Source organism: Triturus cristatus, chromosome 1_2 (assembly GCF_964204655.1).
Source record: "Triturus cristatus chromosome 1_2, aTriCri1.1, whole genome shotgun sequence".
In the NCBI taxonomy this organism is placed as follows: Eukaryota; Metazoa; Chordata; class Amphibia; order Caudata; family Salamandridae; genus Triturus; species Triturus cristatus.
Window position 1 is genome coordinate 636,385,813 of NC_140580.1, and position 16,576 is coordinate 636,402,388.

The 16,576-nt window shown below is 42.9% G+C and overlaps 1 protein-coding gene across 24 annotated transcripts in view; it reads left to right on the plus strand.

Annotated features, from left to right (window-relative positions):
- Window positions 1–16,576, plus strand: part of LDB3 (LIM domain binding 3) — a 530,539-nt gene that overhangs the window by 170,608 nt on the left and 343,355 nt on the right. The window lies entirely within an intron of this gene.

Consider the following 16,576-nt stretch of genomic DNA (forward strand, 5'->3'; position numbering starts at 1 on the left):
CTTCCTAATCCTCTCTTCACCTCATGCCTCTTTTTTCAGCTCCCTCGTGCAGTTCCTCTCTTTTATCCAATTTTGCCATCGTTGTTCATCCTCCCTGTTTTTTTTAGGTGGAGCCTGGGGGGAGGGACTTGAAGCTCCACCCATCTCTGCCCATATTTTTCATTGGCTTGTGTCATTGTCCACTGTAAACTGTGGCTGTTTTTTGGTCAATAGGCTTAGTAGTCCCTTCTTAGTATACCCTTGCCTCATTTTGTAACCTCCCATGGTGACAATCCCTGTTACGTGTGTTGTTACTCGGTAGGCTTTAATTACAGCCAACGATAATTATTTTCTTCAAATTGCTTTGCCCTGCCCGCTGTTGCAGGCAGGACACACTCTCTCCTAACGCTTTAAAAAAAAATTATAGCACGGGAGCCCAACTCATTTGCAATGCAATAGGTCTCGCATTTGCAAGAGTTTAAGCTATTGGCATTGTAAATGACAATGCCTTTTATTTTGTCTGTTTTAAAAGCAAAACATAAATAAAAGGCATTGTCATTTACAATGCCAATAGCTTAAACTCTCGTAAATGCGATACCTATTGTATTGCAAATTCTTGTTTCCTTTGTCAATATTTCCTCATTCTCTTTTCTCTTTGTGCTCTTCTTTGTCTCGCTCTGGGTCAAGATCTAAAGATGAAACATTCGTTTTGGACCCCAGAAGTGAGTGCTGGTACCCACCACCTGCATCCACCACTGGCACAAATTAAGCACTGCATTCACCATTTAATGCAGTTGACTTTCACTAGAGGGCAGAAGGGGAGGCTTTTTGTTTTGGCAATGAGCATGTAATGTATGCAGAAGAAATCATAGTGACCTTCGAGTGCCCCATAAAACGGTAACATTTATGTGATTTGTGCTACAAGTCAGTGCCATAAAGCTTCCACTTTATTTTAAGATAGAAATATATCTTCAGTTATTGCCCTCTGAGATGGCTGAGATAGTAAGGATGGATCCTAGCCTTTACGCTGCCCGTAGGGTGGAACGTCGGGAGCCTATAAAATATGCGTTCTCATGATTTACAGTCTTGATACCTTTTTGAATTGATTTTTATTTTTGAAATTGCAGCCTCATGAAACCGGATATAGTAGCATGTGGAAAGGACGGGGGTTAAATTACTATTTATATGCCAAATATCGACGCGTACGGAGAAAATAAAAATGCAAGGCAACGATCTGCAGTAAAGAGAAGCAGAAAAGTATTCGTCAGATTATTTTTTGTTCGTATTTTCACAGTGGTTTTGCTTAGCACTAACATGCAGCTTACAAGCAGCAGGACTTAGATAATACTGTGAGGTTCTATGAAGACAGAGAATTAAACAAATGCACCAGTTGTAGTAGCAGACTGTGAATCAGGCATTCAAGGCGCTAAGTAAGGCCACAAGCTAAGTGACCAATTCATTGTTTACTCAAAACCCTTCAGCATTTTGTAGATTCACAGGAAGCAAGGTAACTCATCATCTACTTTATTCGGCTGACAATTCAGCCATAAAAGCACAATTCAAATAAAACATAATAAAACACGACTTCATACATAAGAACCTAAAAGAAATACAGATAACCTGTGTAAAAGGAAGAACAAAATGCAAATGATGAGGAAAACTAAAGTCCTCATCCATGCACCGAGGCTCATTCATATAATCGCAGTTCTTTACAGGCGAGATAGTCAGCCGTGCCTCTTCCTGGTTACTAAAGAGCTTCTAATAAAATTAATTACCACATAGCAGGAATAGGGAGCATCCAATATTGCAGGAAGACAAGAGCTGTCTTATGATAGCAAATTAGACCTATTCTCCGGGGAAAGTTCCCCGTTTGACCCGTATCAAATTTTAGCCTCTGTATTCCAGTGCATCCTATGTAACAGATCAATTAGGGTCAATCAAACCCTTGTCTCACCATGATGGACCACAATTTAGGTCGATTTACCATGTCAACTGCACAAGAGAGATCCATAAAAGCTAGATGTATAGACCCCCCTTTGCATTGACATATTTCCCTAGGATAAGCTGTAGGTTTAGGCACTGATATGTGGTGCCCAAACCTATGCAAAACCAATATTGCACTCTATATAGAATCTGGTTCTCTTCTAAACAAACCTCCATTTGGAGGCAATGATTCTACCCTACAGTTTCCTGGAACTGTCCAGCAAAGAAATTGGATGGTAACAGCAGAGGAGATTTCTATTCCCTTTTTTTAAGATAGAAACCACCACAGCCTTCTTCCAGCATGGGCTTAATTGACCATTTATAATGGCCCTCAGAACATTTGTTATAAGGGGGACCCTAAAAGTACTATTTACTTTGAACAGGTCTATAGAGACCCGAACTGGCCTGGAGCTTTCCCAGAGGGGCTTAAATTAATTGCTGAAAGAACTTCCTTAATGTCGATAGACTGACTAAGTGTGAGGACGTCTTTCTGTACAGGGTTTATAACCTCCATTTGAACTGGTAAGGAGATATCATTGGCTTGATCAAAAACAGCTGAAATAAATTCTAACCAGGAATGTGTGGTGATATTTGAATCAATCGTGGGTTTATTATAGTTCCAGAAGGATGGTTTGTTCACAGTTTTCCAAAAAGCAGCATTATCTTTTAGGTTATTCTCCCTTTCCAGATCCTCCTATGCTTCCTTTCTAAGCTCCTCTTTCCTCAGGTCAATGACCTTCTTACAATCTCTTCTGCAAGATTTAATTTCTTCTCTGGAGCGTGGACGTTTTGTGAGGGCCACCTTAAATGCATGACTGAACAACACTTTAGGAGACTTGCTGCTAAGTGTTTTTTTAACCAACATCTTGGAAGAAATAGATGAACAAAGTAAACAAAAGGCCTCTACAATTCTATCAGGAGGTTCATCATGTGAAGCTCGAATTGAAATAATATTCTGATTATCTAGGATGAGCTCTTGCATACATTCTTCTTTTTCAATTTTTGCACAATTGGTCCTAATTTTACTGTTACAGTAGAGTTCAATTTTATGACCCCCCCTCTTGCTAGCCCTCCTCAACAAGATTCAGGGCACAAGAAGTAGCATGCGATTGTGGTCGCTATTACAACTAGCGATCACCTTACAGTCCTGCAACAGGGAAACCAGATCATCCAAAATGATTACTAAGGGGCATATGCATCAACATTAGCATTTGCGATTCCTTATTAGCGAAAAATAAGGATTCGCTAATAAGGAATAGCAAAAGGCTATGCATGTAGGAATCGCTATTCAAATAGCGATTCCTTAACTTTCCTTAATTGCTACTAGCAAATAGCGAGTAGCAATTAAGGAATGCCGTCCCAATCATTCCTATGGGCCTCCAGGCCCATAGGAATGAATCGGAGATTGCATGAGCAAATAGCGAGTACCAGTAGGTTCTCGCAAATTGCTCATGCAATTTCAAGGGTGCAAGGGTGTCAAAATGACACCCTATAGCACCCCTGAAAATGATATGTGCACATATGTTGCACACACACATGCTCTAAGGGCATGTGTGTGCGCAACATGAAACTTTGAAAAATGCACAAAAGTGCATTTTTCAAAGTTTTTGCAAATTACCATGCAGTTCACCTTCATGGTAATTTGCTCCCCCTATTAGCGAAATCGCTAATTTTTTAACTTTGATGCATTGCATTTAAGGAATCTCACTTTGGGATTCCTTAAATGCAATCGCTATTTAAGGAATCGGTATTTAAGGAATCCCTATTTAAAGAATCGCTATTTAAGGATTCCTTAAATAGCGATTTTTGCTTTTGGGTTGATGCATTGGGATTGGGTATTTTTAACTTAATACCGGGAGCTATTAGCGATTCGGTATTTTACCGACTGGATTTTGCGTTGATGCATGAGGCTGTTAGTCTATTATGCTACATTTCATGTTACCCTTGAATGTTTGGGGGAAAAGGTTGTGAGAGCTCCTGTAATTGCTACCCACAACCATGTCCCTAGATAAATTCTGTTAACTACCTCTCCATAAGGGACATGTTTAAAATGAGCCCCTTCCATCCCTTCTGAATCCATTAGGCCACAAGGTATGTTTTGTTAAAATTACATAAATGTAATTTAAAATCTCCTGTCCAAATAATTAGGGCTTTCTTATTGTGACTGCACTGTAAATCTATAATATATTTTCAAAGGCAAGGGTAACCCAAGGATATTAAGGGACCGAGGGTATGCATATGTTTGCAGCAACAAAGGTCCCTTACTTGCAAAGTAAAACAGGGAATTGGTACATAGAGATGCAATGAGGTCAATGTTGGTTTAAAAAATGGATAATCCATATATTTATTACGTTTTAAAATAACACATCAATAGAGTGGGAGAGCAAGCAAGAGAGAAGTTTAAAAAGTTCTAGGCACAGACATTTCTCCATGTGATTACAATGAAAAAACAGTGGTCATGTCACATATATTATTAAGTACCTATGCTCACATGAACAATTATATACCAACAGTTCAAGTCATGGTACTATGGTTGACGATGTTTCGATCCCCTTAGAGGATGTAGGAATCACCATCAGGACATAAGAGACTATGTCTGAGACAAAAATGCCCACTGTAGAGGGGAAGAGAAGGGAAAGGAGGGAGTTCAGGAGGAGGGGAGAAGAGGCAAGATAAAGGAGAAAATTGGAGACCTATTAAAATTACAAGATTCAATTACTCAAGCAATCTAGTTGTTTACCATTAGCTTTGTGGTTTGTAACTCACATTTTCTAGCTTTCTAATTGTTGGCTTAATTTTCTTTAGTCTGTCCAGCTTGAGCGTGTCCCTCTCGTTGCCTAAACCTTGTTTATTCTAGTCTTCCCCAAACTTGCTTTCTGTAAACAGGCCTTTAAATCTTGTTCCTATCTTGTCACATTTCCTGTGTCTTTAAAGACAGGGTTCCAATATCAGGCTCTCTCTTCCAGGGAGCGTGGTGTTTAGTTTTGTTTCTCTGACTTCAAAGTGAGAGGATTTATGTGACAATCCTGCTGAATACCCATGTAAGAGGAGAGGGTTTAGTGTGTAATTTTTCTAGCACACACTAAAAAAAAACAATGAACTGTGCTGATGTTTTAGAATATTTGATAATTATTACAAATGAATCACATTTTTTAAAATTCCGAAGTGTGGTGGAAACAAATATTTGAGTATGATCAAAACACATCAATACACTAGGTGATGACATTTGCACACGTTATCGATTGTGTGCAGTAAAACCGTATTTCGGTGCAAATGTAATGGTCAATTCAATTGAAAATGTATTGTCTGTAATGGCAGTGCAAAACTACACCATGCATACTCCACACAATATCACTCCACTTAATGCCCTTCCTCTCTATGCCACACCACTCCATCCTACAACATGCCACTCCACTCTGTGCCACTCAACTCCATTCCAATCTATGCCACTGATCCCTCAACACGCCACTCAACTTTACACCCCTCCACTCCACACCACCTACCCCACTTTACTCTAACCCACTCCAGTCCACCCCACTCCACTCCAATCTATCCCATTCCAATGTATCCCATACTGCTGCACCCCACTTCGCTATAATCTACCCCAATCTACTTTATTCCAATCCACCCCACTCCACTAGTAGTGGCTCCTGGAGGGAGTGCTGCGGGGCGGTGGGGCGGGGCAGGGGAAGTGCATGGTGGGGGTAGTAAACCACGGAATACGTCAGAATGGAGGTAAGTACATAAATAAATAAATAAAACAAATTACATTGCACACGCTGCATCGCCATTTGGCATTGCAGCGTGCGCAATTAATTCATTTTATTTATTTATTTATGTACTTACCTCTGTTCGGCCATATTCCACGGTTTACTACCCCCATCCTGCCCCTGCCCCGCCCTGCCACACCGCCCCGCAGCACTCCCTCCAGGAGCCGCTACTGCACTCCACTCCACTCCAATCTACCGCAATCCAACCCACTCCAATATGCCTCACTTCAATCTACCCCCTCCAACCCAGTCTACCCCGTCCACTCCAATCTACCCCAATCCACACCACTATGATCCAATCTACCCCACTGCACTCAAATCTACCCGATTCCAATCTACCTCACCCCAATTTACCCAGCCAACACCACTCCAATCTACCCCACACCATTCCAGTCTGCTCCACTCCAATCTACTCCACTCCAATCTACACCCCTTTCAACCCAATCTACCACACTCCAGTCAAATCTACCTCACTCTTCTTCAATCTACCCCAGTTTTCTCCACTCCATTCCAGTACCCCAATCCAACCGACGCCAATGTAGTGCAATCTACCCGACTCCACTCCAATCTACCCACTCTGCTCCACTCCAATCTATCCTAGTTCAATTTAACCCACTCCATTTCAATCTACTCCACTTCAACCTCCAGTGCAATCTATTTAAGTCCTCTCCCCTCTAATACACCCCACTCTATCACATTCTACCCTTACTACACCACAATATACTCCACTTCAATCTACCACAACCTACCCCACCCCAATCTACCCCACTCCACTCCAATCTAACCCATTCCTCCCCACTCCAGTCTATCCCACCCCACTCCAATCTACCCTTCTATTATCTTCCCCTCCCCAGTCTATCCCACCGACCTACCCCATTCCAATCTACCCCTATCTACTCCAATCTACTTCACTACACCCCACCCCACAATAATCTACCCCACCCCACTCTACCCCACTCCAATCTACACCACTCTAATCTACCCCACTCCAAGCTACCCACTCCAGCCATTCCTCTCCAATCTACCCCACTCCATCCCAATTGCCCCTACTCTAATCCACACAATCTATCCTACTCCACCTGAATATACCCCACTGCACTATTTCCCAATCTGTCTCAATCCACTCCAGTCTATCCAACCTTACTCTATACCATTCTACTCCACTCTACCCCAATCTATCCACTCGAATCCACCCAATCTACCCAGCTCTCACCCAATCTACCACACTCCATTCTACTCTACCCAATCTACCCTACTCCACTTCACTCCATACTACCAATTGCCACTCAAATCTACCTCACTCCAGTCTGATCTAACCCACTCCACCCCTCTCCAATATACCCTACACCACTCCACCCAAAACTACCCTACTCCAGTGTACCTGACCTAATCTGCCCACTCCAATATACCCCAATCTACTCCACTACACTCCAATCTACCCCACCCTAACCCAATCTACCCCCTCAAATCTACCACACACCATTCTACCCCATACCACTTTATCCAACTCCACTCCAACCTTTTTTATTTATTTATTTATTTATTTAATTTATATGGCGCAACAGCTACCCAACAAGGGTTTCCCGGCGCCTGGACAAAAGCTGAAATTGTGATAATTATTGATTGAATAGCCAAGTCTTCAATGAACGACGAAACTGGGGATACAAAGTTTCCCTACGTATGGCAAGAGGAATTGAGTTCCAAAGCGTAGGACCCACAAAGGAAAAAGATCTACCACCCATTCTGGACAGTCTGACGCTAGGAACTTGAAATTTTTCAAGTAAAGCAGAGCGAAGATGACGGGTCGGAACATAGGGACAGACAAGAGTCTGCAAATAGTCCGGTGCTAGACCCCATTTGATTTTAAACATAAAGCACCATGCTTTAAACTCGACCCGCTTTTCAATTCGAAGCCAATGAAGATCCCGAAGATGTTTAGAGATAGAAGAACATCTGGGAACCCCACAGAGGAGTCTAGCAGCAGAGTTCTGTACGAGTTGCAGCCTACGGGACACAGCCTTATTCGCACCCAGGAACAGAACGTTTCCTTAGTCCAGCCGTGATGTAATAAGAGCATGGACTCCGGTTTTTTGGGTATCTCTAGGCAGCATCCAAAGAATTTTATGCAACCATTTCAAGATGGTGAAACAAGTAGCAGCAACTTTGACTGCTTGATGATGCATTGTCAAAGAGTCATCAATGTAAAAGCCCAGGTTGCGAACATGATCAACAGGCCGAGGAAGAGTACCCAACTCATTCGGCCAATGAAAGGAGCCCCAAACCTTCTCCACTCAAATCTAGCCCACTCCACTTCAATCTACCGCAGTCTTCCCAACTCCTTTTCACATCAATCTAACCCACTCCAAACTACCCCACTCCTATGTATGCCACTCCAATGTACCCACTTCACTCTAATCTAGCCTATCATAATCCACATAATATATCCCACTCCACCCTAATCTACCCCTCTCCACCCTAATCTACCCCATTCCACTTCAAAATACTCAACTCCACTCGTCTACTCTACTTTAATCTACCCAAATCCACCCCAGTATCTAGTCCACTCTCTCCCAATCTACCCACTCCTCTCCAATCTACCACAATATATCCCACTCCACTCTACCCCAATCTACCCCGATCTACCCAACTCCAATCTACCCCACTCTAATCTACCCCAACCGCCTTAGCCGCCACTGGCTTTCAGTGAGCCATTGTCATCCAATGGTCTGTTCAAGTGCCATTCACATTTTGCTTCTGCCCACTTCAGCCGGTGGATTTTTGTAAGGTAAATGCCAACGTCACATGTGCTCAGCCACTTGAAAAGGTGTACACATCATTGCCAGGGCTAGTTTGCCGGGGGGTGCTGGGTTGCTGAGTTAGTTTTATGTATTTTGCTTTATAGCCAAACTTATTTTCACATGTTGCTTATGATTAAAAAAAAAATAATAAAAACAGTACATGTGCCAGAGCCAGATCTGTTGGGTTTTTCACTGCTTTAAAATGATGCGATCATTGTTCACCATTTTTGAAGGACATCCAACATGGTGCAAGTGTGTTCTCTGTACGTGCAAAATTTTGGTGATGTTTAATGCATTATAGTTTAAGGCAGTTTCACTTTCTGTGTATTGTGCAGACAATATAAAATGTGAATTAATGACAAAATCATAGTCCGATGTTCATGTAACTTTTCATATGCAAACGTTATTTTCAGAAGGCTACTGAAAATTTTGTGGATTCTGGTCAAATATTTGCAATGATATGGACAAAACGTATTATTGGTTTCTCCCTGTAAAGTGAAAGTGCAATGTGACCTATATTGGAGTTTATCGAGTAAGGGCTCGATTACGATGCAGTTTGGAAATCTTCCCTACCGAATGGGTTTGGGAATGGTTTCCAACCGTCTCTGATAGGGTGAGTCCGACCAACCAAGTACAATGCATCCGGGTGCTTCCAGATACGATTTGGTCGAACTCCCATTGACTTCAATGGGAGCCAATGTTACAACCAAATGCATAGGCTCCCAATGAACAAAGGGGTGGATGGGGAAAATCGGGCACCCTGTGGTGGGCACCCCCTGGTGCCTTCCACAGGGTGCATGGCTGGTAAGGGGGGACCCATGGGTACCCCCACTGGCCCGATTGGGAAGGCTCTGGGGGTAGAGGGGCCTGTTACCGGCCCCCAAAGTCTGATTCCGACTGCCGATTCGAGTCGGACGGCACGATTCGGAAAGGCAGTCCGATTCCAACATCGTACTCGGTCGTTAGGAAATGCAGCCCATAGTAATCGGGCGCTAAGTGTGAAATACATTCTATCTATACTTTAAACTGTTTCCAACATTGAGTCATGGGGGGCCTGTCTTCCAAGCTAAGGTGAGAAGCACCCTCTTCATTAAAGCTTCCTCAAATATGATTGTTATCACTTACTCAAAAACATTTCTGAGAGCTGGAGGAGGGAATCTACATCCCGATGCCAAACCAAACAGAACATTTAGAGTTCCAAATTTAAATGTCTTGCAGTGTGCCTCATACAATACTCTTTTACAAAGCATGAATAAAATGAGGGGCAGCACTTGTTTGCTTATATTTATATGTTTAATGTAGATGATAATCCTTGCGCTTTTGGTCACACTGCAGCCTGCCTGAGAGCCACTAGTTTGAGATGAGAAAGTCGAGTACTGATTACGAGTTCGGGGGTCCATCAGACCGCCGAACTTGTGATGGAGGTGCGGTGGCGGACGGAGACCGCCGCACCAGCGGTGCGACTGCCATATTGCAAGTACTGCAGTTGGAGCGTTTTAGGACCACCCCAACCGCCAGGGATCCACACTGCTGCAACACCGCCATGCATATTACGAGTTTCCCCACCCCCAACCTTTTCATGGTGGCGAGCCCACTATCAAAAGGCTGGCGGTGGGAAAGCAAAGGGAACCCTACAGGGCCCCCTGTTGCACTTGTGCATGGGGGTGTATTTAGGGGCAAATGTCATGCCTTCCTGTATGAATGCATCACTGTTCCTGCATGGCATGGACTGCTCAGTCCATGCCATGCAGGAACATCCATTGGCAGTCCCATGGTAGTGCTGTTATAAGGTTCACTATGAGCCTTTAAACTGCACAGCCGCTTAACTGCCACGCTTCCCTTCTGGCCACCAAACAATGGAAGTACTCATAATCAGACAGGCGGCGGTCGAGTTTGGCAGGACCGCCAAAGTTGTAATCTGGCCTTAAATCTTTTTTTAGTATATGGAGTAGATAAAACCAGTTGCAGTGGTACAAGATTGAGACTGGTCTCCAAGGCCGGCTTCAGCACTGGAGGCACCCAGTATGACAATCTTTGTTGACGCCCCCAGTGACCTCCTGTGTCCCCAGATGCCCTCACTACCACCTTTCAAAGGTGCCCCTTGTCATTCAATAACCCCTCTCTCACATCTATTTAATGCAATGGGTATCAGAACACTTTATATCACTCGCATTATACAGAGACAATGAGTCATACAAGTGATAAATCAATGCGTAGGAAATGTTACATAGGATAATGAGGACTACAAGTTGTCGGAGTCATGTGTCATCCGTATTGGTGGGCAGTTTATTTTAAGAGTGCTTGGTCTGGAGAAGCACGAATTTAGGATTTAAAACGTAATACAGTTGTTAGGGTTGGCTTAACTATTAAGAATTTATTTCTACACAAATGAACCCTTTTTAGCAACGAAAGACGGGGGAAAAACATACATTTCTAAATCTAGGCCGTGCAATTTGCACTCAGCTCTTTGATGCCAGTTCATATCTCACTGTTCTACATTAGAAGAATTGTCATTTATGAACTGAAAGTAGCAAAATGATCTCTGTGACAAAAGCAGTAAGCACACTGAGCTATCTACATAAAATACAATTCTGTAATCTGCATGTTACACGTGCTTTGCAGCAGACAAATTAACCCTCTACGCTACTTTATGGTGACTAGGCCTGGGCGGTAAATTCCGTTCCGCTCGTGGAATTTGCGTAATTTCGCGTTCCGCGGAGAACGCGAAATTGCCCAAAATTCTGCTTTCCGCGACTTCGCGAAATTTTTTCTTGTTCGCGTTCTCAAAATGCGTGTTCGCAAGATATTTCTCCCCGAGCACGCAAACAGCAACTGTGAACAGGAAAAAAGCATCGCGAACAAGCAATTCCGCGTGTCCGCGGAATTTCTGCTTGTTCGCGGAGATTTTTTACCGTTTCGCGGAGATTTGCGTAACGCGATTACGCAAATTCCGCCCACCAGTGGCTGCTCGCACAGGTAAGAGAGGTGAGGCAGGGTTAAGGGGGTGGTGGAAGTCGACAGACGACGGGATAAGTAATATTAAATAAGAAAATAAATAAAACCACTTACTTTGCGCTCACTGCATCGCTGCATCGCCGATGCGGCGAGCACAAAGTAAGTGGTATGATTTATTTAATATTACTTATCCCGTCGTCTGTCGACTTTCACCAGCCCCCACTACGCCCCACCCCTGCCGCGCCCCCGGGTCCCCCCACCGCTGGTACCTGTGCAAGCTGCTACTGTAAAACTGCCTCTAGACAAAACTCACATCTCTCCAGCAGGTACCCAGTAAGCCATCGTGATATTTTTAATACTACCCGAAAATTGCTGGCCACACAAGGAGCTTTCCAGCAAGTGCCTTTAAGCCTCTAATAATATTTTGAAATGCGGCACCACCCCTCGAGGTCGTCACCGGTCGCACCAGCCCTGACATTGTCTCTTCAGTTGATGACTTTTGTCAGCAGGTGGTCTCGGTCGGCGAGACATAAAAAGTGGAAGAAGTGTGTAATCCTCTCTAAAGGGATGCGGAGACCGAGGTGTGTAAATTCTCTTACTATCAGTAGATTAACAGGGGAAGATTTTGGCGCCAGTTTACTGTAACTATCGGTTGCCTCCTCGATTATGGAGGATAATGCACCGTTTGGACATTGCAAGGGATCCTTCTGTTTCTTATACGTTTTAGGGTGGCCCTGATTAAGCAGGAATGAATGGGATCTAGACCAAAGCAGGGCATTTTGACACCTTAGAATGATGTGGTTGTTTGATGCTGCCCCACCCCTGTCTAAGGGACCATTTGTATTCTTCTAGGGGCAATTTACAGCCCTCTTGCTGTTAACACTCTTGGCTGGCTTGTATTTCTTTGTCATAGTACTGGCGCTTAAAGGAGTGAGGAGGGCCCTCTCTGGCATGATGTTTACAGTGGGCAGTCCTGTTTGTTTGTTTGTAGCTGCATGTAATAAAACGTACCAAAGTCTCTTATCAAATAGTAGAATCTTCAGGAGCATACACAACATAATTGACGTGTTTCGCTCTCTTTTTGAAGGGAGACTGGTGGCCATTGCCTGCAGCTGGAACCTGCACAAACTCCAGGGTGGACACCTATAGATTACCAAGTCAACCTGAAAAGAAAGCAGTCCAGCCTGCTTTGTACCACACCTGGGCTGTTAGAAGCTGTCCAGGCTCAAGAAACGTATGATCACTATAGTGATTGGGCTCTTTATCACTCCCTGTAATTGCCTTTCTCGCCGAGGTGCCACAGACTGCTTATTCATCGCTTAATCATGGAACTTCCTCCCGGCAGGCTCCTCGATACTGGGATGGGAACTTGAGTCAGAGACGGCCTGGGCATGTGTTAAAGCATGCAAAGTGATCCGAATACAAGCTCTCAAAAGACAGGGACACAATTTTTGCAAACATGTCCTTTGGAGCAAATTATTTAGGACGTGCCAATGAGCTCCTGACATTGACCAGCAGTCCTATACAGCATTCACGAGAAAACTGTAGTTGAGTAGGTCTCCAGGTGGCCTGAACCTCCTAAAGATGCTTAGCTGAATTCAGTTTGCTCATGAGTGTTTTAAAATGTTCCACGCGCCTCAAAACCTGCTTCAATGTAGAATTTGGTAAGTACAGTACAGGGCTGGATTAAATCTGAGATTCTAATGGAAAATACAATCAAATTGGATCTTTCTAGATTAATAGGTTTTAGCGGCAAGAGCAAGGTTTACAAGAGCAAATTAAAACCACAATTAAACACCTGAATTGGTGGTTGCAATAGACAGGAGGTTACATATAAAGGAGGTCTCTCCTTTTAGATGTGCTAGATCTATTAATATTCCACATTTGTAAAGCGCGAACAATCACCCGTAAGTGTCTCTAGGCGCTGGGGGCAGTCGGGAAGATTAAGCAAGCTATTGCCCAGAGTCACATGGTGCTGGGCTAAACTGCCTCCGGCGCTTGGGATGGAACCGTGATCCCCAGATTCCTGAGTCAGTCGCCCTGGCCGCGGCGCCACACCTCTTCCCTCTAACCTATTGGCTTTGCAGATAATTTTTTTCTGATGCTTTTGAAAGTCAGCAAAAAAGAAAGAATAAAAAGTTTTTGCCGATGCTGAATAGCATCAGCAAAAAGAGTCACATTAATATGAAAACGTGCATTTACAATGATACATGCGCACGTGTTTCATTATGCTATGAGCCGCCACAGGGTGATGAGTGCACAAGTATGCATTATCACGTGTCAGCATCTTGCTTTTTTTAAATTTACTGATCCAAAGTGACAGACGCCACCCTTGGAGTGGAAAAATATAAACCTATGTATGAAAGTGGATGGAAAAAGAAAGGAGCAACCCGTTAGTAGTTAATAGAAGGTGCCCGGTCCTCCAAAAATGTTTTTTTTTTTTAAAGATCACAACGGTGGTAGAGGAGAAATGTAGGAGTGGGCATAGCGGCAGGAAAAGCAGAGAAGCAGCAGATGAGCAGGGAAAGGGTTTTAAGCATTAGGGGGTAGGAGAAACAAAGGAGCAGCTTTAGGGTGGAAAGCAGCATGCACAGCAGGTGAGGGATTTGAGGGCAAAGCAGCACACAATGGAAATAGCAAGAAAAGCATGCACTACCAAGGAGAGTAAAAAAAAAGAAACAGTAGTTCCCTGAATGCAAGCATTGGAGGGACACAAGAATAGTGAGGAAGAAATGCTCCAGAGGCAGGACAGAGAGGAAAGCCTTCGAATAAGAAGCAGGGAAATGAGACAAACAAAAAAGACATTCTATCAAGAGGAAACGGCTCACCTAAAGCCTATTACTATATTTATATAATTGAATGTATTGAAGACAGTATCTTAAAAATTTAGAAGAATGAACAGAAAGCAAACGTTGACAAGCATCTTTCAAAAGGTAAGAATAGTATGGGGAAATATTGTAAATTATGTTAGTCTTGTAGGCACAAGTAGCCATGTAGGCTTTTACAGGTCACCGTGTGCTACAAAATAAAGTAACCTGGCAACATCCCCCCCACTTCTATGTACATGCTCGACTTCATATTTGTTACTTTCTACTTGTTGATGAATGTGATGTTTGTTATGTATATGTTTCGAGTTGCGATGGAAAGTAATGTGTGATCTAAATTGTGCTGTTTACTTATCCAAAATATTAGCAGTGGTAAGAAGGATGTGATGGTTTAAGGAGAATGAGACAGAAGAGGATGTTCTTAAATCATTTATGAACAAACAATAGTAGGGTATTTGTGTTACTGGGAGGCGGGGTTACAGCCTTCGTTTTTCTTCTTATAAACCATTGTAATCTGGTACTTCAGAGCTGATTGTGTCTATTGAAGTTAATCAAATGTACAACTCAACGAATGCTAGTAACAAAGCGGAAGACTGCACAATTTCCACACTCGTTCCTCTCAAGTGAAGAGCAGCAGATGTCTGTACAGCAGGATCCCTGGTTCCTGCGAGCAGACTTTGACAGCTGTCCAATGGCAACCTTAGTTGGCAACCAATACAACTCTTTGCACTTATATTCTTAAGAAAGTGTGTGCTGAAATGCATAGGCAAAAGCCCTGTTATTATCTTCAGTAAGAAACTATCTTAAAAAATCTATTACCGCTGTGTTGTGTTTATATGACCAGGGTTATCTATGTGTGGTTGTCAAACTTTAAAAGGCTGGGATCATTCAGGGCTCCCTGTCCGAAAGCTGTGTGTGTCTTTAGGGGCCAAAGGATCCCATTGGACAACATCTCTCGCTTTAACTGTGATAATTTCCTTTCCACAACATATGTAGATTTGCACGCCAATATGTGCTCAATATCAAACATGAGAAATATAATTAACACATGTTATTGCACAGTAGAAAACTGAGTGAATTTGAAGGACTAAGTACACTCACCTTACAACCTTAATGACTTTTCACAATTATTCCTGTCCTGAAGGCCTTTGTGAGAGCCAACCACAATGCAGAAACGTTATTGCCTTTGCAGCATTCTCTACATTATCAAAGACCAAGGTCCTGATTCAGAGTTTGGCGAATGGGGTACTTCGTCACTGTTGTGGTGGATGACCTGTCTGATTTATTAGAATTGCCATAGGATATTATGCACTAGTAATGTGGTGGACAGGATATCCACCAGGTTTTATAACAGAGTAACCCATCTGCCAAACTCTGCCCCTAAGGCTGACATATTGTTTTAGAATCATCCAAAAATAATTTCAAATATGGTTGCTTTAGAATCCAAGGTTGTTTGTGTTCACTTCAAATGATTCTGCATCCAGTACTGTCCTTTTAACTTGAGCATTTTGCACATGCTTCGCCCCCCTCCTGAAAGTCACTCTATGTCTCTGCTCCATAAAATGCATGGGTGACTGAGTTTTGAAATAATTATTGCTTTTGTGAACTCATACCCGTTATATGTGTCAATAGGTGTGTTTATATTTGGTGTATGTTTGGTATACTGTGGTGGTGCAGCACACAAAAAAATGGAATAATATGTTCATAGTGAATGAATGAATGAAATGAATGAAATACAACTTATAGAGTGCTAACTAAGCCCAAGGGCATCAAGGCGCTGGTGCACTATATGAATAAGTCATTAATTAATAACCTACTTCAGATAAAAGGCATGAGGCAGGCATCTCATTTTGGTGTTCATGATATTTGAAATATTTTCCTGCATCGCAGTGACATGCCTTAAATGTGGTGACCGTCTCTCTTACCTCCTCTCGGACACCCTTGGTAGGTACATGCCTTTAGGTTCAAAGCCATGCCTTAGATGGCACCGTTTGTGCTTGTGTCTTGAATCCAGGTTGAAGAACACTTAACTACAAATCTGGAGGTTGGCTCTGCGATGCATGGGTAGCTTTGGAGATTTATTATACATTATATAGGATGCTTTTCTATTTTCCTCACTCGTCATAATTTTGTAGCATTTATTAGATTAAGTAATTGTACTGAATGTTTTTTAGAAATCCCCCTGCATAAAATTGCCCCAAATGCTCATTAATAAGGAAACAAACTTGATTAATGTAACACATTTTTGTTTTTTGTGCCTCACCAG